General features: G+C 38.6%; 2 long non-coding RNA genes across 3 annotated transcripts; one reads left to right on the top strand and one right to left on the bottom strand.

The window, feature by feature from the left end:
- Window positions 1-1,350: 1,350 nt before the first annotated feature.
- Window positions 1,351-2,813, bottom strand: LOC125212360 (uncharacterized). 2 transcript variants are annotated; one of them, XR_007174656.2, is made up of 5 exons: window positions 2,655-2,813; window positions 2,420-2,555; window positions 1,770-1,884; window positions 1,604-1,668; window positions 1,351-1,483 (listed from the first exon to the last, which is right to left on the bottom strand). It is a non-coding gene; the product is annotated as an uncharacterized LOC125212360 (long non-coding RNA). The 2 variants fall into 2 exon arrangements; XR_007174657.2 differs by having other exon boundaries at window positions 2,468-2,555; window positions 2,655-2,808.
- A 1,362-nt stretch (window positions 2,814-4,175) lies between these two features.
- On the top strand, window positions 4,176-15,450 carry LOC125212361 (uncharacterized). Its single transcript, XR_016136399.1, has 2 exons — window positions 4,176-4,277; window positions 14,991-15,450. It is a non-coding gene; the product is annotated as an uncharacterized LOC125212361 (long non-coding RNA).
- The last annotated feature ends 7,142 nt before the right edge of the window (window positions 15,451-22,592 follow it).

The following is a 22,592-nucleotide window of genomic DNA, read 5'->3' on the forward strand; positions in this document are numbered from 1 at the left end:
GCGACACGCAATGTTTTCGTTATGTTGGTTAGATATCGTGAATAACTAAATAAAATAAAAAATAATATTATTACATAAGTTTAAAATATAAAAAATATAATAATATATGCTAAAATGTTAAATAATTATAAAATATAAAATTAAATAAATTTTAAATTAAATCGATAAGAAAATATTTGTTACTTACGATGCTTATAGGTCTAAAAAAAAATCACCGTTTAAAACAAAGTACATACTTAATACTAAAATACTATTAATATTCTACTGATATAAAATATATAATATACAACTAAGAAATATAACGAGGACAATGATATTACTCCAAAAATAAAAGATGATGAACTACAAAACAAATAAAAAACATACACGTATGAACATTAGAAAAATAAAAAAATCCGTAAGTCATGGAAAAACTTATTTGTAAACAACCTTAATTTTACCATAGTAAGAATAGCAAAATAAAGAAAAATAATAATAAAACACAAATTTCAATCTCCCGCTGACTTTTCCTCTGTCTTTTTTTTCTTTATTCATCTCCAAATTAATGACTTATGCATATGTGCGAAAAAAAATGTGATAGTTTATGATCTTCATCTTCTTTGCTTTCTTTCGCCATTTCGTTGACTTTGAGTGTCTTCTTTGCATGAAAACTATGAAAGTGACGAAGTTGGCTACTAAGGGGGCGTCTGATAGCTGCAAAAATATGTAACATGGGTTCATGGTTAATGGGCTTTCTGGAGTGGGTGGATAGAATTGTATGGTGTTTGGTTCAGCCCATCCAGAATGATAAGCCTTTCCATTGTTTGGTTGAAATGGGGAATGGCTGAAACCGAGCCCAATAATCAAACCTCTGACTAAACTACCCCTCTCCCTGATTTTTGGTGCTTCATCGATCCTCACTCACAAATTAAGGCGGTAAACACTGATTATATTCCCTCCAAGCTGCTCACAGCTTCGATTGGGTAGCTTAAATAGGTATTATCGGTTTCTTTATTGTATTAGCGGCTCCTCTAAGAAACAATCAACCTCGCCGTTCAGTCAACGTCCCGCCGATCATCGGTCGGGATGAGGAGTAATGACAATATCCATGTAAAGTATGCTTCCAAATAAATACTTCAGTTCCGTAAGTACATCAAATAACTAGGATGAACTCTCAAATCAATAATTGGACCAAGATGTTAAGGTAAACAAACCTCACAGTCTGAGCTCTGTTGGAAAAGCACATACCAATCTGGGAACAAATTGCATCAGGTTGCACCTGCGGAGGTACACTAACTTTTTTAGTTTCCAAGCAAAAAAACTGTATATAGCAGTAAGGATGCGAGTTTGAGAGAGCCAGAGAGAAGAAATGAAACAAAGGAAGACGGATTCCAGAGACTAGGAGTTCCCATATCATCTCTCCATATTAAGAAACAAGTGTTTTACATTCAGCGCTCGCAACTCCTTCTGCACCAATTGCATGGTTGATTTGAGTTATAACAGCCTGCAATTGTAGTACATCCACAACGAATTCTTGAAAGGCCATCGAAAGAACATAATACAACAGAAAGCAAAATCAAATTCTACCTATGTTTTCGATAATATAGTGATGAAAAACACTTACAGTTGGACCAGTACACTAGGATGTCCAACGGTCCACAATAGCAGCAATTCCACCATCACATAAACCTGGTGCCATTTCACAAGAGTGTCCACGATTTAATGATCTGAAATACAATGTCTTTATGTAATAAACTTTTGCACTAGTTCAGCAGTGTTGCAGAACTTACCAGTTGACTGGTTGCCAACAAGGAAGTCGCCCACTTCAATTTGCAAAAGGAAAGCTTTGAGCATGACTACTCAGCCTCGACCTCCTTACGCCTTTTTTGCCTGGCATCTTCCATACTGAAAATTGGGCAGATCGTATATGAAGCATTACAATACAAGGGACAACATCATGCAATGAGGAGCAGAGTTAACTACAAACTACAGCAAAAAATGAGAGCTCGAACACAGACGGAGTATTTTGATACAACGAGGAAAGGGAGTGTATCTGCAAAATGTGAAAAAGGAATACGGACCACTATATGAATTCAGTCCATTCACAATTGAAAATTAAACGGGTAAAATGTAAGTTTCAGAGAAGTAGAGCAAAGAAAATATTCACTGCACTCAACAAGTCGACCACTTTCCGGATTGAATTTTTCACACAAATCACCTTATGTGGCAAATATTCTTCACAATCCGAACAAATTGACAGCGCAAACACTGCATTTCTGAACAGATTGACAGTGCAAACACTACATTTCCGACTTGCATAATCATCGGCCATACACGCAGGGTCAAAATTGAAATTATTTGAACCCAATTTCATACATCAACAACAAATTCAGAATCATAGCTACCAGATCGAACCAAAAAAACCGATAATTCGACTTACCCGGATGAATATACGACAACTATACCGGAGTTGAAAAGAGGCGGTTACCGGATTGGATTGTCGGCCGACTTCGAAATTGGGTAAACGCCTTCGCCGACCACTGAAGCTTTGCAAATTCAGGCGGAATAACGTTCACCTGCATCGTTGCACCAAAGCAATACGTCAACTTTCAGAGGGTAATTTGGTATAATTGGACTCACTATCGGCGTTAACGGCTGATTCATGAAAACTATACCACTCCTTCCTCTGATAGTGCTAGCACACCTCTGCCGATAGTAGTATGTAGAACCTTGAAACCCGCTTGGAGTATGCCGGGTCGGCCGATTGGAGGGGCTGCTACCAAACGGGAGAATTACCCAATTCGAATGGTTTTTCACGGCTATTTAGGGCTACCAGACGGGCCCTAATGTGCAAAGCTGCAGCTTCAAATATTATAGATAGTCAGTAGCTTATGTGATTTCTATATTTGGAGACAAAATCTGGGTAGAATAATTAAAACAAAACTAACAAAAAATAAAACAAACTAACATTAAAAAAAATAAAATATGAACTAACATAATTGAAACATAGTGATCTCATGTGAATGTAGTATTATTGGTAAGAATAACTTACAACCACACCAAGAAAAATGCTTCTTTTTACATAGAATTCGTAATGCAATGGGAGAAGACATGAGAAAATAAAAGCTAGCAAATGATACATATTTATAGATAAAAAGCAGAAAGAAACTATCGTAAACGGATGGAATTATAGCATAACTGGGTTTAGAGTTTATGGCGCCACATTAAATATATTAAAGGTCATACGTTAAAATGTAATGCTGAATTGTATATACCTTATTGAATATTAATGACAGTTACTAAGTAAAAGTTAGAAATAAATTAATTAGATTACGCATAATTTTTGGTTCAACCAATGACTATGGCAAGCATGCTTATTGGTTCCATCGTTAAAATAAAAATTAAAGAAAACGATATTAACTGGAAAGAAACACCTCTTACTATTAATATACTTGTAATGTTTCACCCAAATTACTTTTTAATTCAATATGCCGTTTCTTTTATAAATTATGACAAATGACATATTGTTCAAAAAAAATAGCTAAATGATTCAGATACTTTTAGTCGATATTAATTTATAATTTAGCGGATATTAATTTATAATTATACCAAATCAATGGCATTAACATCCTTCATTTGACTACATAGTTATACCAAATTTAATGGCATTAACATTTCACTTGTCTACATAAATGTGACATCCCTAACCCGAAACCTGCATTAATTTGCAAATTATCATATTATATTGTTATGATCGACTCAGTATAGTCGAATATATAGATAATTTTGATTCACGAGAATTTTAAATATGAATATGTATATATAGTATAATTAAATAAGTGTAGATATGCCAATATTTAAATATGTGTGCATGTGTACCATATAGTACTAGTACTTATATACGTACTTATAAATATAATATATAAATACATGTATTTAAATAGAAAGTTACATGCAAAATGTTTATGGTAAGTTTTGTTAGTATAATGTACTAGATGGTAAGTTTTGTTAGTATAATGTACTAGATTCTTATATTATAATCTATATAGTTGACGTGTCACATAGTTAGCAAAGACACGAAACTTGTAGTTATGAAATTCATTTTAGTTAGGATGAGTAGGCAAAATAGCCTCCGTACATATATTTGTATACAAATATGTATATAGTTTATCATTTAGAAAAAGAAAAGGGTTTAAAAGAGTTTAGACAAAAACAGAAGTAAAGAGACAATTTTGGATCGATAGTTATAAATCAAGAGTTGGAATCAAGAACTCAATAAGTGTATCTATCTTAATCAGGTGCGTATGAATCACACTTTTAATTTTACATGCATTATATGATTAATTGTTATGTATGAGTTGGAGTTGATTTATAGTAAATATTTTGGATCGTATGATGTGAGCCTGATATAGTTATGTATGATTTGAAATTATTTTTGTGGAATATGATATGGATATGTGAGTGGTGCAATTGATATGTTTTACATATGATAGTGAAAGTACATGAATCATGTGACTAAAGAGGATCTGTGACAGCCTTGCACTGGATCTGAAATTTTAAGGGGACCTACGGGTCAAATACAGAGGGACCTATGAGTCCAATTACAGAGGGACCTTCGGGGTCATAGAGGAATCCCGGGCAGATACTGATTCACTATTTTTTAGCACTAAATAAACCTGCAAGTATACAAAGTATATATAGTATAGCTAAAGGTCAGTACCGATATCGAACTCGGGGAAGGCAAACACAAAGTGTCTATCTCCTACTAAGACTCAATTACTATTTGGAAGAACGAAAGATTTTGAAAACTTTTTGAAAATTAAAAACAATAGAAAGCCAAATAACAACTAGATGCAATTAAAACACGGAGATAAACGATAGAGATAAGGGAAATCCAGGATGTGCGTTCACAGTTATGGTTATACAAATTCCAAACTATAATACCCTAGCACAATTATTACTTTGATAGGACGAGTCACCTAGCTTATGCTCATGCGATGCAAACGTTGATTACAAGATTAGGGTTGTCAATCCTAACACGTAACTCCAAAAAGCTCCTAAGACCCTTGAAAAGTCCTCACTCTCAATTAACAGTGCCGTTTTAAGGAAAGCTAACTGTAGCGTCTACTAAGTGGATCTAACTCGCAAGAACTCTCTCACAGTTATGAAGCAAGCTATATTAAATCATGCATGATTGTGTCACTCAATCATGAAGCATCAAGATTAACTTAGGGAAGAAACAAAGTAAAAAAAAACAGATATTAAATAGAAAAAGGAATTGTATAACCAAAGTCGTTGCTAACACGTCCCCAGAATCCTATAAGTTTAGTTACACATAATGAACTAAGCTAAACACATAGATTGAAGGGAAAACAATTTGAACATAAAACTAAAGCAAATAAAACCCGTAGGTTAAATCCTTGTCGTTCTTGATGTTCTTGAAATCCTTCTTCAACTCCTTGCACAATTGAAGTACTCTAGCTTTTGATCTCTGTGAATTATTTGGCAAGTAGAAGCTCTCTCTAATTTGATGAAGCTTGAGGTCTTATTTATAGGGGAAAGCCAATCCTCATTGTAGAAGGAAAAGATTTTCAAAATATGGTAAATCTTGGAGCAGATCTAGGGCAATTCGGATTCGCCGCCTTTCTCCGGCGGGCCGCCGCACCTTGGCCGGCGGTCGCCGCGTTGGAGTCTAGAGTCTCTGTTCCTTCATGGCGGACGGCCGCACGAATTCCGGCGGTCGTCGGGCGAGATTCTCTTCCAAGTGTAATTTTCTGAGGCGGACCACTGATGCACTTTTTATTAGCACTAAAAATACCTGCAAGTATACAGGGTAGATCTAGTATAGCTAAAGGTCAGTACCAGATATCGAACACGGGGAATATAGTTGCAACTGGCTATTATGTACTAAGCGTCAAATACTATCTAGAGAAACAAGAGAAGTTTTGGTTTTTTGAAAGTAAAAACAATTAAAAGCAATCAAACAACTAAAAGCAATTAAATCACAAAGATAAAATATGAGAGATAAGAGAATTCCATGGATGTGCGTTCACAGTTATGGTTATACAAATTCCAACTACAATACCCTAGCACAGTTTATACTTTGAAAGGACAAGTCACCTAGCTTATGCTCATGCGATACAAACGTTGATTACAACATTAGGGTTGTCAATCCTAACACGTAACTCCAAAAAGCTCCTAAGACCCTTGAAAAGTCCTTACTCTCAATTAACAGTGCTGTTTTAAGGGAAGCTAACTGTAGTGTCTACTACTCTGTCACAGTTATGAAGCAAGTTATATTAAATCATACACGATTGTGTCACTCAATCATGCAGCATCAAAACTACTTAGGGAAGAAACAAAGTAAAAACAAAACGGATATTAAATAGAAAAAGGAATTGTATAAACCAATAAAAGTTACTAACACATCCAAAGAATCCTATAAATTTAGTTAGACATAATTGAATAAGCTAAAAACATAGATTGGAGTGAAAACAATTGGAACAAAAAACTAAAGCAAATAAAACCCGTAGGTTGAATCCTTGTCGTTCTTGATGTTCTTGCTTCTTTCTCCAACCCCTTGCACAATGAAGAACTCTCAAATTTATGTTGTGGAAGTAATTGGCAAAAAGATGATGAAAGATTAGGGTTGGAGGATGAGCTATGAAAGCTCCCCTTTTGGGGCTAAGGAAGGGTTGAATTCTATGAATGAGGTTATGGGGTATATATAGGCTTTAGAATGATTTAAATTTGGTAATAAGTTTCCTCCAAGCATTAGCAAATATGTAATTTTCGTTCCCCGTAGTAGAAGGAAAAGATTTGGCTTCACAAGGTAATATCTTCTTTCTTTCTTCAAATTTCCGCCTAGACTGCAGCTGGCAGCTTTGCGCGACTTTGGTAGAACAACCATAACTCTCTCCATAGAACTCTGATTGAGTTTATTCTTAAATCATCTTCAAGCTCTTTTCAAGACGAAGATAATGGTGTGTAGAACGCTCCGATCGGACTTCAGGATCGCCGGCAAATTGAGTTTAAAGACAGCTATTGTGCGCTGCGTTTTTGTGGCGGGCCGCCGCACCTTGGCCGGCAGTCGCCGCGCGCAGTCCAGTAGCTTCTGACTCCTTGTGGCGGTCGCCACGCACTTCCCGGCGGTCACCGGGCGTGTCTTTGTCTCCGCTAAGCGCCGGTTGTCGCCGGAGAAGCTCCAGGTTTCCTACTTCTCGTTTTTACTCCCTTTTTAGGCTCAAATATGCACATTTCTCACAAAACATGTCAAAATACCAAAATAGATAAAATATGCAAATAATGGACATGTAATGCAATTTTGACCTTAAAAACGGGCCAAATAATGGCCTTAAAACCGTGCAAAATCCGAGCGTATCAACCGCTGCACTGCTCTGACTGCCAGGCGCCGACGGTCGCCGTACAACTTCGCGGCGGTCGCCGTCGGATTCCAGATTTCCAGACTTTGCGTTTTGGCTCCCTTTTTCGGCTCAATTATGCACATTTCTCATAAAACACGTCAAAATACCAAAATAGATAAAATATGCAAATAATGGAGGTGTAGAGTGACTTTGACATCAAAATGGACCAAATAATGGTCTTAAAATAGTGCAAAATCCGAGCGTATCAACTCCCCCAAACTTACATTTTTGTTTGTCCTCGAACAAAGCAATAAAGACACAAAAATAGACGCACGGAATGCACAAGGACTAGACGTCATAATTGTCTCAAAAGATGAAAGAATAGATTAAGCATGTATTAACACAATCAAATCAAGCAAGGCTTATTAGTGCACTTTCATTACTAACTTGTGGAACACCTTGAATTCATGCACTCACATGTGGCAAACTTCCAAAGATGGGAAGTGTTCTCTCACTCTCAAAGTGTATAAGGGTAATGTGTATAAGCACTCAAATCATGCATCATGCAAAGTTTACCATAGGCTTGCTCAAAGTCTAAACCCTCCTCTACTAGATGTGATTAAGCATCAAAAGTCCGAAAGGTCTTTATTTATGGTTGTAATGTAGGCTCTTTGGTAGGTGAGGAATATTTGGCTAGAAAGTTATTAAAAATAAAATATCCCAAGTATAGTTAAAGTGACTCCACTTTTCTATAACCCAAAACACTTCTAACACTTTATTTTTATCCTTCAACTCACTTTCCAATCATTTTATTTTCTTTTGTTTTCACAACCTTTCACACCTTTTTTTTCTTTTCTTTTTCTTTTTAACCTTTTTTTTTTTTCATACGCATCCTTTCTAAGATTAAGCACATATTTGGATTTTTTCTCAATTTCACAACTTGTACTTTTCTACATTTAAGCAAACTACTTTTTATACTTTCTTCCTTATCTCTCCAATTTCTTTACAAAATAAGATAGCAAAAACTAACTAACCCAAGGAATTGTCCCCATTTATTTGGCTTCCAAGAATAGGCTTAAAGGCTCAAATTTGGCTCCAAAGGGAATTTTTTTTGAAATTTTGAGAGGGTCGAAAATTTTAGATAAAAGTAGGCTAGAAAAGATGGCCAATCATCTTCCTAAATCAACTTAAATACTATGTAAACTTAGGCAAGACTAAGAGCAAGTTCTAGAAATAAATACATGAATGCAGATAAATCACACAAGAAAGAAATTAAGACTCAAATCTCACAAGGTATTAAGCATAATTCAAGGCGAACAAACAATTCACTAATTATGCACCTTTTCACCAAACCATCAAATCAAAACGTTAAGCCACACTTAAACAATGAAATGTAATATCATCGACAACTCGATCTAAAGTGTGTCCCTAAGCATGCGTGTTTCTAAGTTCTTCATGTTAAGTTCACGACATGGATTCAAGAAAACATTTCTAGAAAACAAAATTCTCATACGGGGTTTTGAAAAACAAAAGCAAAAAACTTTAAAAAAAACGAAAAACGAAAACCCTAAAACAAAAACCTAAACTCACGGTCCACCACTTCATCCCCCCAAACTTATTTACAACAAAGTGTAAGATAAGTTTGTAGAGTCGGTAGAGACGTGAGTGAACTAATAAAAAGAAAACATACCTTGAAAACTTTCGCGTAGAGGTTGGACGGGGCGAAAATTCGAAAAATTCGAAAAATCACGCTGGAAACTGTGCTCAGGTGGCGGGCCATCGCGGCCTGTCCGGCGGTCACCGCGCATCGTCAGATTGTTCCAGCGAGCAGGTGGCGGACCGCCGCAGCGCTTGCGGCGGTCGCCACGTAGAGGTCCGAAAAAATTTTCAAAGCACAAAATTAATTTAAACCAAAACCAAAAATACTTAAGAATTAAATAAAAAATTGTCAAAAATATAAAAAGAAATTGTCTTAAAATATCCAAAAACATGATACAAGTGCTCATTTAAAGTCATTGAGCTTGACTTCTTCAATCTTGAGGAGAAGGAGGGAAACGGGCGTTGAGGTCGTCGAACGCGCCAATAAGATAGGCGATGTCGCCATTCATGGTTTGACGTTCTTGTCTAGCCTCGGCGGCCATCCTTTGGAGCTCTTCAATCTCACGACGGCGATGCACGTCTTCCAATCGTTGTTGCTACCAAAATTGTTGCTCCGCCGTGCGCCAATCGCCTTGAGCCGTCCATCCTTGGCGGTTGTAAGCGTTCTCCATTTGTTGCTCTGCCCAACGGGTGTCCTAAGTGTTGGACACATTTTGCATGTAGGAGTAGATGTCTCCTAGTTGGGCGGAGGTGTTCGCTTGGAACTCATCATTAGGGTTCGGTCTTCCGCGGCGACGGTTGCTCGAGTCTAGCGGCAATGGCCCTCCACTTCCTCTTGGGGCGGCGGTGGCGGCGACACTTCACTATCTTGGGCATGCGAGTGTTCCCCTTCCTCATTATAGTGATCAATGACATCATAAGTGGAGTCATCCTAGGCCTCAAAGACGGGGATACGGGCCGGAATATCTCTTCCTAAACTCCCATTGATGGGGTTGGCCTCAATGGCTCTTCGGTGGGCTAGAGTGTCGAGCTTCCAATTGACTTGGTTTGCCCAAACATCGACCTTGGTCAACTGCGGGATAGGAACGGGGAAGTGATCCCCCGCCACTTGTAGGAAAAATCCTTGACCCCAATAGTCGGTCTTCAATAGCCCCACCGAGAAGAGCACCTCATAAGTAATAAAGCGCTCCCCGTCATCTTCTGTCAATCCGGCGAAAGATATGTCCAAGTGTTTGGCAATCGCCGTGATCAAGCCCCCATAACATATAACGCCTCCATCTTTTTTCGTAATCCGGTCCACATAGATAGTGAAAAGGGTTCTATAGTCGAATGCCTTCTTGTTGAGAAGACTGGTCACATTGAGCTCTGTTTGGGAGACAATTCCTCCATCGACCCTAGCAAACATGAGTTGGGTCATAGCGCGGTGAAGGTACCTCAAAACGCGAAGAAGACTTGGCATAGCCCGCGGCGTGCTCGTGCTCATTCGTCATCGCACCCCAAACCTCGTCGAAATCGTAGTCATTGTCTTCCTCGGGGTTGGGGTCAAAGCAATGGAACACTCCACTAAGCTCGTCCATGGTAAGCGAGTGCCAACGGTTGCCTAGGCGGAAATCGATGCTAAGCGGGACATTTTGACGGCGGTCCTTGGTGACCTTCAATGAGCTAAGGAACTCAAGAGTATACTTCCTAAATGACAGCCACTTCCTCTCGAACATGTAGCCAAGACCATTCCCGTTGCCTACGTCACACAACGCCCAAAAGTCCTCCGTGATCCCCAAAGTTTGGAGAGGGAGATCGTGGGGGTATCTCGAGGGCGCCATCTCTCTCGCCGACACCTTCTTCCACATAGCCTTTTGCTCATTCGTGGTAAGGCTAATGCCATAATTCTTCGCATTCTCGGGCTTTCCCTTTGATCCCATTATCCTACAAAAGAAAATATATACTCTTAAAAAGAATACCAACAAATAGGCAATCAGAGGGTCCTCCAAACTTGCACTAAATATAGCAAAAACCAAGAATCAAAAGTCATGTGCAAGTTTGTATATCATAGCATCCTATATGGTAACATGTAAACATATAGAGCATAATCAACCAAAATAGAACACTTTAAACCATCCACCAACGTGAATTCATCCCCAATGCAGAGACGTATCAACAATAAATCAATACTAATCAACAATCTCTTAGAAATTCACAAGTATTGCAATTCATGGAAGTAATAATAGCCTCACAATGCTATGAACATGATTACAACATATTATCAAGAATAAACAAGAGGGAGTCACCATTCACCAAGCTTGAATTCACCACCAAAACACAAATTAACCATGGAAAATCGAAAATAAGCACACACAATCATCCCCCATCATATAATAAGAGTTTCTACCGAACAATTCATCTAATATATACCAAAATCCATGCAAGAATTAAAGCAAAGCTCAGAAATTGAGTTAGGATTCATACCTTGTGTTGATGGGAATTGTAGGAGAAGAACTCTAAACTTGGAGAGAATTGAGAGAATGAGAGTGTGGGTGTGTGAATTTGGTGATTTATAAAGGTGAGGATTGTGTGCAAGGAAGGAATTTGAGAAGGAATGGGAAAAGGAATGGAAAACATACCTTATATTCAGCCTTTCCCGTTTCTGGACTGCGTGCGGCGGTCGCTGCGTGCTGCGTGGCGGGCCGCCGCACGGGCCTTCGTAAAATGACGGTCTCTGGCGGGCCGTCGCGGCCCATACAGCGGTCTCTCTGGCCCGCCCTAGGTCCGACCTATCCTGCACATGTGAACACACGTGTGGCGACCGCTGTGTTAAAGAAAAAAACAAAATAAAAGAATTTGGGTTGTCTCCCAACAAGCGCTTTTGTTTTTAGTCGTTAGATCGACTTGAAGTGGCCCACTAATTGGGCGGATCAGCGATCCGAGTGTTGAAAATTGGCATAGGGAGGAGCAACTTGGTCCCTAGCTTCTTCCACCACTTGTATTTCCCCTTTTTGGTCTTGATAACATATATCTCGGGGTCTTCCTTGGGTCTTTTCCTCTTCTTTTGCTTCTTTTTTTGCGGAACAAAGGTAGAGGAGTTAGGGTCGTCCTTTCTGGGAGAACGTCTTACCTCGTTGACAATGTAAATAGTGGAGGTAGAAGGATCCTCCGCTTTAAATGAGTCTTGGGGCTTGGTCAAATCCGTGACCATGACTGCCCTGCACTCCCATCTTCACCCGCTTTTCCTCCTCAAACTTGAGCATCTTGCTCTCGATCTTATAGGTAGAGTGGCTATAGTTGTCACTAATTGTGATCTCGCCACGACCTACATCAATCAAAGCTTTGCAAGTTGCAAGAAAATCTCTCCCCAAGATTAGAGGGACATTCTTGTCTACTTTCATGTCAAGCACAATAAAGTCGGCGGGGAAAATAAAATCGTCAACTTTAACTAAGACATCCTCAATCATACCTACTGTTTTGATGGATGAGTTATCGACCAACTTTAGCGTCACGCCTGAAGTTTTGAGCGGCCCGATGTTGAGGTTTTCGTAATACTTTAGTGACATGAGATTGATGGATGATCCTAGATCGCACAGAGCCTTGTCAACTTTTCTTTCTCCAATCCGGCATCTAATAATGAACTGGACCGAATCTCTGTGCTTTACTGCCCTTTCTTTTTGGATGATCTCGCTGCAATGATGCGGTAGCTTAAGGTCAGCTTTAGTAGGCTTTTTCTTCTTCATCACCGCCTCCCTTAGTAGCTTTGCATACTTGGGTATTTCCTGCAACGATTCAACTAGAGGAATGTTAGTATGGACCTTACAAAACATGTTCAAAAAATGTTTGAACTGCTCTTCGAGCTTAAACTTCCTCTTTGGTTGGAAAGGCAACACAATCCCATTATGCCGCACAAGTCCTTCTTTGGTAGACGTTTCTGCCTTGTCCGCGGCGGCCCACTGCAGGGTGTGCGGCGGTCCGTCGGCGGCTGGGAAGATTAAATTCAGTGCTTGTGTGGCGGCCCGCTGCGGTGGTGGCGGCGGTCCGCCGGCGGCTGGCAGTCCCCGGCGACTGGGCAATCCCCAGATTTCTTTCGCCACCCACTTCTTGTTGATGTCGTCCACTCGTGCGGCTGCCTTCGCCTTATCTTCATCTAACTTATTTTGGATTTGCTCCATTTGAGTGTTGATGTTTGCTATGGCAGTTGAGATCGTGTTCATTCCTTGCTCGAGATTGTTTATTCTAGCTTCAACCACTCCGATCTTGGTATCATTAATTTTTCTGTCTTGTGTAATCACTTCCAAGATCCTCGTGATTCCTTGGTCATACTTCTCCTCTTTTTTGATTGGTTCAACTACTCCTCCTTTGCCAACTTTAAATCCTGCAGGGGGCTGCAAGAAATTATTGTTAGAATAGGAAAGGTTTGGATGAGGTCGGTTTCCATTATAATTGTTGAAATTACCGCCCCCCCTGATTAGGGCAATAATTATTGTTGTAATTTCTGTTGGAATCGCTTCCTTGCATGTAGTTGATTTCCTCCACTATCAGGGCAGGGACCTCGGGTTTAGAGACCGCTATGATGGAGGTTGGTGGAATTGGATCCTCCTTTCTCGATGTGTCCATTTGGTATACCCTAACCCTGAGTTCGGCCAATTCCTTCATAAAGAAATTTCCTCGGCCTCTTCGATTGCAGCTATTCTCTTCATGTTGTGCCTTTCTTTCGACCACTCCTTGCTGTTGGTGGCGAATTCCTCGATTACCGTTATGGCATCTTCACCCGACCTTCTCAAGAAGCCTCCGTTCTCCCCTGAATCCAACATAGCACAATTTTTTTCGTAAAATCCATTTTAAAGGATTCCTACCTGATGGTCCACGGTGAAACCGTGGTTAGGGCACTTTCGGATGAGAGCTTTGAAACGAGCAAATGCCTCGTAGAGGGGCTCGTCATGGCTTGGATGAACTGAAAGATTTCGCTTTTCAGCTTCAAGATGGTGCCTGGCGGGTAATACTTATCGAGGAAGGCAACTACGATGTCCTTCCATGTGGAAACCTTCTCTAGGGGCATACACTCAAACCACTCTTTAGCAGAATCAGTCAATGAAAAGGGAAAGAGTCTTACCCTTATGGCATCGTCGTCGGCACCATTTAACTTGAGTGTGTTTGCGATTTCCACAAATTTGGAGAGATGGCAGTTGGTGTCCTCGGCGGCCCTACCTACAAAAGGAGTTTGCTCGACCCTTTGTATAAGGGTCATGCGTAACTCGAAATTGTTAGCATCAATACGAGGACCTTCGGGAAAAATAATCGTATTCCCATGATTGAAAATGTTCATCACGGGTAGTATTTCTTTATTCTTCTTTTCCAGCGCCTCTCAGGCTGCCCTTTCCGCATCTCTCTCGTCTATCAACATCTGGACCATCTCCTATAATTTTTCGAGGTCCGTTTTGTCACCCATCGATCCTGATCCTTTTTCACTCCTGATTCTCCTACGAGTTCTTTCAAGTTCTAAATCGAGCTGTTCTAGGCTGTCCTTCCCAGAGCGCGTTCGCATACAAAACCTGCACGAATAAAAAACAAAAACAAATTAAACCTAAAAATAAAAATAGAGAGCAATTAAAATCGAAAGTAGTAAAATTATCCGTTTGAAGATATCACCAAAGTGAATTGTCTTCCCCGGCAACGGCACCAAAAACTTGATGCACTATTTTTTAGCACTAAATAAACCTACAAGTATACAGAGTATATATAGTATAGCTAAAGGTCAGTACCGGATATCGAACACGCGGAAGGAAAACACAAAGTGTCTATCTCCTACTAAGACTCAATTACTATCTGGAAGAACGAAAGATTTTGAAAACTTTTTGAAAACTAAAAACAATAGAAAGCAAATAACAACTAGATGCAATTAAAACACAGAGATAAACGATAGAGATAAGGGAATTCCAGGGATGTGCGTTCACAGTTATGGTTATACAAATTCCAAATTACAATACTGATAAGGCTCGTTTCATGCATTGGTTTTGGGTTAAAATTTTGTGCATTTGGGGCGCTGATCTGTGTTTATGAGTTCAGGTGCGTAGTAATCTGCCGGACCTAGGAGTTGCTGTTACCTGACCTGGCAGATGCAAAAGAGATGGAATTGAAGTAAAAATCAGAAGTCTTGTCCAGACCTGGGAGAATTAAAAGTTGGCGACATGAACAGAATGGAGCATGAGCATATCATTTTAAAAGTTTTACTCAAGGGAAAGAGCGTCAAATCACCAGAGGGATACCCTAGGGATCAGAGCCTCACATATATAAAGAGCTCAACCTTGAAGAACAAAACAGCCACTTCTGCACACTTTAGTTCAAGCTCTCGTTCTATGCCCTAGTTCCAAACTTCAAATTTCTCATTTTCACTTGCTACGCACTTGGAGATGGAGTGATCTTGGCCACCATGGTTCCATCGTTATTTTGCTGCTGTGTAACATCGCCTTGTGAAGGCGAAGAAATAATATTTACTTTGCTTTGCTTAGTTTACTTTCGGTTTCAAGTACTTGTTGGTTTTTAAGTTTCATAACTCTAGTTCGTGCTTTGATCTACTGGATTCGAACCTATTTCTAGTTATTATGGAAGTTTATGTTGGCTTTTGTTGGATCTCGCTGAGTTGATGTTTATTTCTTGCTTTTAGCTTTCGTTATTGTTGATTGTTGGATGTTTGGAGCTAAGATCTGTTGGTTTGTTGTTGGAGGTTGTGGATTTACGTATGGAGGTGTCTGGATTTGTTGAATCGTGGTGGATTTGAGTTGGAGTTTCATGTATCTGATGTTTGATGTTTACGTTTGCATGATTATGGCTATTTACTTTCTGTTTCTGCATCCTTTAGGTCCAGTAGCGTAGATCTGTTAGTTTAGGCTTAAATTTCTCGTTTTAAGTTAGATCTGGAGTTTGCTCTGTTTTTATGGTGTTTAATACTCTGTTTTATCTGCTATTCTCGTTTGATTCCCGAAGAAGATGAAGTTGTGGGTAGTTAGAACCAGATCTGCTTTATGTCAGTACTTTTCTGCATGTACTTTACTTTTCTGCATTGTTCTCCAGACCCTGTCAGTACTATCTGCTTTGTCTTTTTACTTTTCTGCATGCTTTTCCAGACCCTGGTAGTTTAAGGGAACTTGTCTCTACTTTTCGCTTTATACTTTTCTGTCCAAATTAGGAAAGTCCGTCTAGTTAAGTTAACTCCAGTTGTCTTAGAATTTTAAAATATCTCGTTTCTCTAAAGTCATGCATGTTCCGTACGTTCTCATTTCTTAGACCCAGTAGGTAGAGTAAAGTTTTCTGTCTCTCAGACCCAGTAGTTTTAAGTTCTCGACCCACAAAATTGCGTGGCAACAGCCAACCCCCTTTTCCCAAAACATCCTCAAATGCAGTTTCGTAACACCTTCGTCCTCGTGGGATCGATCCTTTACTTCCCTGTGCTAGTTGTAGTATAGTAGGTTGAAGTTTTTGAAGAAATAGAGTGCACCCAACGACCCCTTTCTGATAGTTTCATGATCTTCTAGCCTCTGAGACCTAGTCGAATCCTCTGGACCTGTTAGATCGAGTGACACATATCACACCGCACCTGCACTACACTTCTAGTCTCCTTCAAATACCCTAGCACAATTATTACTTTGATAGAACGAGTCATCTAGCTTATGCTCATGCGATGCAAACGTTGATTACAAGATTAGGGTTGCCAATCCTAACACGTAACTCCAAAAAGCTCCTAAGACCTTTGAAAAGTCCTCACTCTCAATCAACAGTGTCGTTTTAAGGGAAGCTAACTGTAGGGAAGAAACAAAGTAGAAAAAAAAAACAGATATTAAATAGAAAAAGGAATTGTATAACCAAAGTCGTTGCTAACACATCCATAGAATCGTATGAGTTTAGTTACACATAATGAAATAAACTAAACACATAGATTGAAGGGGAAACAATTTGAACATAAAACTAAAGCAAATAAAACCCGTAGGTTAAATCTTTGTCGTTCTTGATGTTCTTGAAATCCTTCTTCAACTCCTTGCACAATTGAAGTACTTTAGCTTTTGATCTCTGTGAATTATTTTGCAAGTAGAAGCTCTCTCTAATTTGATGAAGCTTGAGGTCTTATTTATAGGGGAAAGCCAATCCTCATTGTAGAAGGAAAAGATCTTCAAAATATGGTAAATCTTGGAGCAGATCTAAGGTAATTCGGATTTGCCGCCTTTCTCCGGCGGGCCGCCGCACCTTGGCCGGCGGTCGCCGCGTTGGAGTCTAGAGTCTCTGTTCCTTCGGCGGCGGACGGCCGCACGACTTTCGGCGGTCGCCGGGCGAGATTCTCTTCCAAGTGTAATTTTCCGAGGCGGACAGCTGCGCTGCTCTGACCGCCAGGCGCCGGCGGTCGCCGGTCGCCGACTGACTCCAGATTTCCAGACTTTGCGTTTTGGCTCCCTTTTTCGGCTCAATTATACACATTTCTCACAAAACACGTAAAAAATACCAAAATAGATAAAATATGCAAATAATGGACGTGTAGAGTGACATCAAAAATAGACCAAATAATGGCCTTAAAATAGTGCAAAATCTGAGCGTATCAGATACCAGACTTGATTTGTCACATAATAATAAATTGAACAGAGTGACATATGCACATGTATATTGAACTATATTTTTTTAATTGCTGGTTATTGTTATATATATATATGTATATATTGGTTAAAGAATATGTTCGATTTTTGGGCTGTGGAATTAAAGGTACGGTTTATATACACTGAGTTGTGGCTCATATAAACCACTATTATTTTTCAGGAATAATATGTCAGTGAAATTATTCGTTGACATGCGTCATAGGAACTGCACATGATATAAGGTTCGGCGGCTGACGCATTTTTGGCAACATTCTTCTCCTCATCATTTTTGTATGTAGATAAATGTGTAGTATATAAAGTGGTGAGAGGGTCCCACTAATGTTCAGAACGGTTTGAAATATGTACCTTATAAATGCTGGTTTTTGAACTTGTATAATATGTGTGTTTTTATATACTCTCCGTGTGGTTATTTATTTTAAAATTTGAATTTATTTATAGTAAGTGCATACGTCATAAGGGTTGAAGTGTGACAGTTTAGCTGGTATAAGAGCGGGGATAGAATCTCGCTGGAACATAGCATTCAGGTATATCATATGATACATTTCGGTTAGAAGTTTCATTTGGGCCACTGAGGAGAGAAGGGTCAGTCGTCCTGCACCATCAATTAATTGTAGAAACATTTCATATACATGTTGCATCATATGGGGATTACCCAGGTTTTTAGAACAAAGAGTACATGGACCAATGATGAGGTAAAGAGGTAGAAATTTAAAGAGCTCGAAAAAATAACAGTTGTTGCTTTTATGGGACTAATTTGACTAAGGCTGGGATATAGTTAAAGAGCTCAGAAGAAGGTTTTGATTATAGGGTATCTCTTCTTTGAAGCAATACCTACTCTTGATGGGAAACAGTCCCACAAGCTATAATACAACCTCTGGTATTCAGTTCAGACGATTTTTCTAGAGAACTCAATGCTAAATATATGCAAAGAAGTGTATTGTGATAAATAAGAAGCAGAGAAGGTTTTGTCTTAATTCAAGAAACTATGTTTGTTGATTATGGGCTAGCATTATTTCAATATACACAGTTTTCTAGAGAACGTGTTGCGAGTTAATTCAATTGAGCTGCCAGCGGATATTGATTCTCTTGTTCATACACAAGTTTTGATATTGTTATGGGTATAGATTGGTTTTCACTCCATCGAACCAAGGTAGCTTGTTAAGTAAGAGAAATGGTAATATAATCATCGAAATGAGATCGAGTGATATTTTTCGGTAATCAATATATTGTTCCAGGTTTTCTTATATTATCTAGATCGGCTTTTTGATTTATTGGAACTGCAGATTTATCCGGATTTTCACCTTATCAGAAGACATATTTCTCTATTGAGCACTGCATTTATTTTATTTCTACTTATCAACTGTCTTCATTAGAGTTTTAAGAATTTAAGAATCAGTTACAAGAGTTGTCTGGTAGGAGATTTATATGACCCAGTGTTTCATCTTAGAGTGCACCAACATCATATTTGAAGAAGAAAGACTGCACATTGCAACTTTATATACACTATTGAAAGTCGAATCAAGTGACAGTGAAGAATAAATATTCATTACCGAAAATCGAAGACTTGTTTGATTAGTTTCAAGGTACACAAGTGTTTTCAAATATAAATCTTTGATCAAGATACCATCAGTTGAAGATTGGTAAAGAAATTATTGCAGAGACAACATTTCGAACTCAATACAGTCATTATGAGTTTTGCTTATGCCTTTCGAATCAACAAAATGCACCTACAATTTTTATGTTATTGATGAACAGAGTCTCTCCACCATTACTGGAACGGTTAGTAGTTCGTTTTATTGGCAACTTGCTTGTATATTCATGAATTACGGATGAGCATGTTAATCACTTACAGTCAGTATTTCAAGTTTGGCGAGATGAACAACTCTATGCTAAGTTGAGTAAAGGTGAGTTTTTGCTAGAACATGTGCTATTGTTGGGACACGTGGTGTCAGGTCGTGGAATAGAAGTGGATCTACAACAGATTAAACTGGTTTTCAGCTAGAAATATTTCTCGATTATTATTCAATTGATAATGAAGTTAGTACGACATAATTCTTCTTTTATATAGAGTGAAGCATATCAAAAGAGTTTTAATGAGTGGAAGCATCGGTTGAATTGTCACCGATAAGGCTCGTTTCATGCATTGGTTTAGGGTTAAAATTCTGTGCATTTGGGGCGCTAATGTGCGTTTATGAGTTCAGGTGCGTAGTAAATCTGTCGGACCTAGGAGTTGCTGTTACCTGACCTGGCAGATGCAAAAGAGATGAAATTGAAGTAAAAATCAGAAGGCGTCGTTCGGACCTGTGAGAATCAAAAGTTGGCGACAGGAACAGAATGGAGCGAGAGCAGATTATTTTAAAGAGTCTTACTCAAGGGCAAGAGCGTCAAATCACCAGGGGGGATACCCTAGGGATCAGAGCCTCGCATATATAAGGAGCTCAACCTTGAAGAACAAGACAGACGGTGAACAGCCACTCCTACGCTTTCCTAGCTCTAGTTCTAGTTCCATACTTCAAATTTTCATTTCGTGTTGCTGCGCACTTGGACATGGAGGATTCTGGCCACTGTGGTTCTCATCGTCATCGTTATTTTGCTGTGTAACACCGCCTTGTGAAGGCGAAGAAACAATTTTATTGCTTTCGTTTAGTACTTTGTGGTTTTTTAGTTCGCAACTTTAGCTTCTGACTTTGATCTGCTGGATTCAGACTTATTTCTAGTTATTATGGAAGTTTATGTTTGCTTTTGGTTGGATATCTCTGAGTTTATGTTCATCTCTTGTTTTTAGCTTTCGCTCTTTGTTTGTTGTTGGATGTTTGGAGCTGAGATCTATTGGTTTGTTGTTGGATGTTGGGGATTTGTATATGGAGATGTTTGGATTTGTTGAATCGTGGGGTTTTGGAGTTGAAGTTTCGCATATTTGGTGCTTGATGCTTACGTTGTGCATGATTATGACTATTTACTTTCTGTTTCTGCATCCTTTAGGTCCAGCAGTGTAGATCTGTTAGTTTAGGTTTTAATTTCTCGTTTTAAGTCTAGATCTAAAGTTTGCTCTGTTTTCATGGTGTTTAAAACTCTGTTTTCTCTGCTATTCTCGTTTGATTCCCAAAGAAGATGAAGTTGTTGGTAGTTAGAACCAGATCTGCTTTATGTCAGTACTTTTCAGCATGTACTTTGCTTTTTCTGCATGTCCCCTAGACCTGCCAGTACGATCCACTTTGTCTCTTTTACTTTTCAGCATGTTTTTCCAGACACTGGTAGTTTAAGGAAACTTGTCTTGCTTTTTGCTTTATGCTTGTCTGTCCAAATTAGGAAAGCCTTTCTAGTTAAGTTTACTCCAGCTGTTTTAGAACTTTAAAATATCTCAGTTTCTCTAAGTCATGTATGTTCCGTACGCTCTCAGTTCTTAGACCCAATAGGTAGAGTAAAGTTCTTCTGAGTTCTTAGACCCAGTAGGTATAGTAAAGTTCTTCTGAGTTATTAGACCCAATAGGTAGAGTAAAGTTTTGCTTATCTCTCAGACCCAGTAGTTTTAAGTTCTCGACCCACAAAATTGCGTGGCAGCAACCAACCCCTTTTTCCCAAAACATCCTCAAATGCAGTTTCGTAGCACCTTCGTCATCGGGGGATCGATCCTTTACTTCCCTATGCTAAGTTATAGTATAGTGGGTTGAGGTTTTTGAAGGAACAGAGTGCACCCAACGACCCCTTTCTGATAAGTTTCATGATCTTCTAGCCTCTGAAGTCTAGTCAAATCCTCTGGACCTGTTAGATCGAGTGACACATATCACACCGCACCTGCACTGCACTCTAGGGACCTGTCAGTCACCTATTTAGGTTATCTCCGCATGTACAAGATATTATGTTATTTATAGTGATGCGCTGAAACATGGATTTGGTTATCTTTTGACTTAATGGAAAGTTTATTGCTTATGCGTCGTAACAAACGCAAGTACATGAAGTTTCTTATTCTGTTCAAAATCTGTTATTAGCGATATTATTTTGCTTTGAAGATCTGGCATCATTATCTGCAGGAACGCTTATATGGTATTCTAGTATCTTATATATTGACAGAAATCTGTGATTTACTATCTCAGTCTTGATAAAGTCTTTTTGTGAGTTTCACCTCTGAAAGGAGTCATGCGATTCGAGCAAAAAGGAAAGTTAAGTCCTCATTATATTAAACCGTATGATATTGTTGAAATTGTTGGACCATTGGCGTACATGTTAGCACTACTTCCGGAATTAGCACAGATTCATAATGTTTTCTATGTCAGTATGCTTCGACGTTATCGATCTGATCCTTCACATGTTTTGAAAGATCCTGATATACAGATTTCTGAAAATTTGAGTTATATAGAAGAACTTGTCAATATAGTGGACCGCCAGATCAAAGAACTGCGAAGAGAAACTATTCCAATGGTAAAAGTTATTTGGCAAAATCACGGAGTCGAGGAGGCGACTTGGGAAACATAGGAAAAGATGAGAAAGAACTATCCACATTTGTTTACAGGTTAGCAATTTCATTGTGTACGTTAAATCAGAAAGAAATGAATTTTGTAGACAAAATTCTTAAAGAGGGGAAGAATTGTGACATCCCTAACCCGAAACCTGCAATAATTTGCATATTATCATATTATATTGGCATTGCATATTAAATTGTCATTGATACTAAATTGATATTAAGTTTGTCATAGAGAATATATTTATTGTTATGATCGACTCAGTATAGTCGAATATATAGATAGTTTTGATTCACGAGAATTTTAAATATGAATATGTATATATAGTATAATTAAATTAGTGTAGATATGCCATTATTTAAATATGTGTGCATGTGTACCGTATAGTACTAGTACTTATATACGTACTTATAAATATAATATATAAATATATGTATTTGAATAGAAAGTTACATGCAAAATGTTGATGTAAGTTTTGTTATTATAATGTACTAGATTCTTATATTATAATTTATGCAGTTGACATGTCACATAGTTAGCAAAGACATAACACTTGTAGTTATGAAATT

Source organism: Salvia hispanica, chromosome 3, assembly GCF_029641045.1.
Source record: "Salvia hispanica isolate PSC_SH4W2 chromosome 3, Shi_PSC_v1, whole genome shotgun sequence".
Lineage (NCBI taxonomy): Eukaryota > Viridiplantae > Streptophyta > Magnoliopsida > Lamiales > Lamiaceae > Salvia > Salvia hispanica.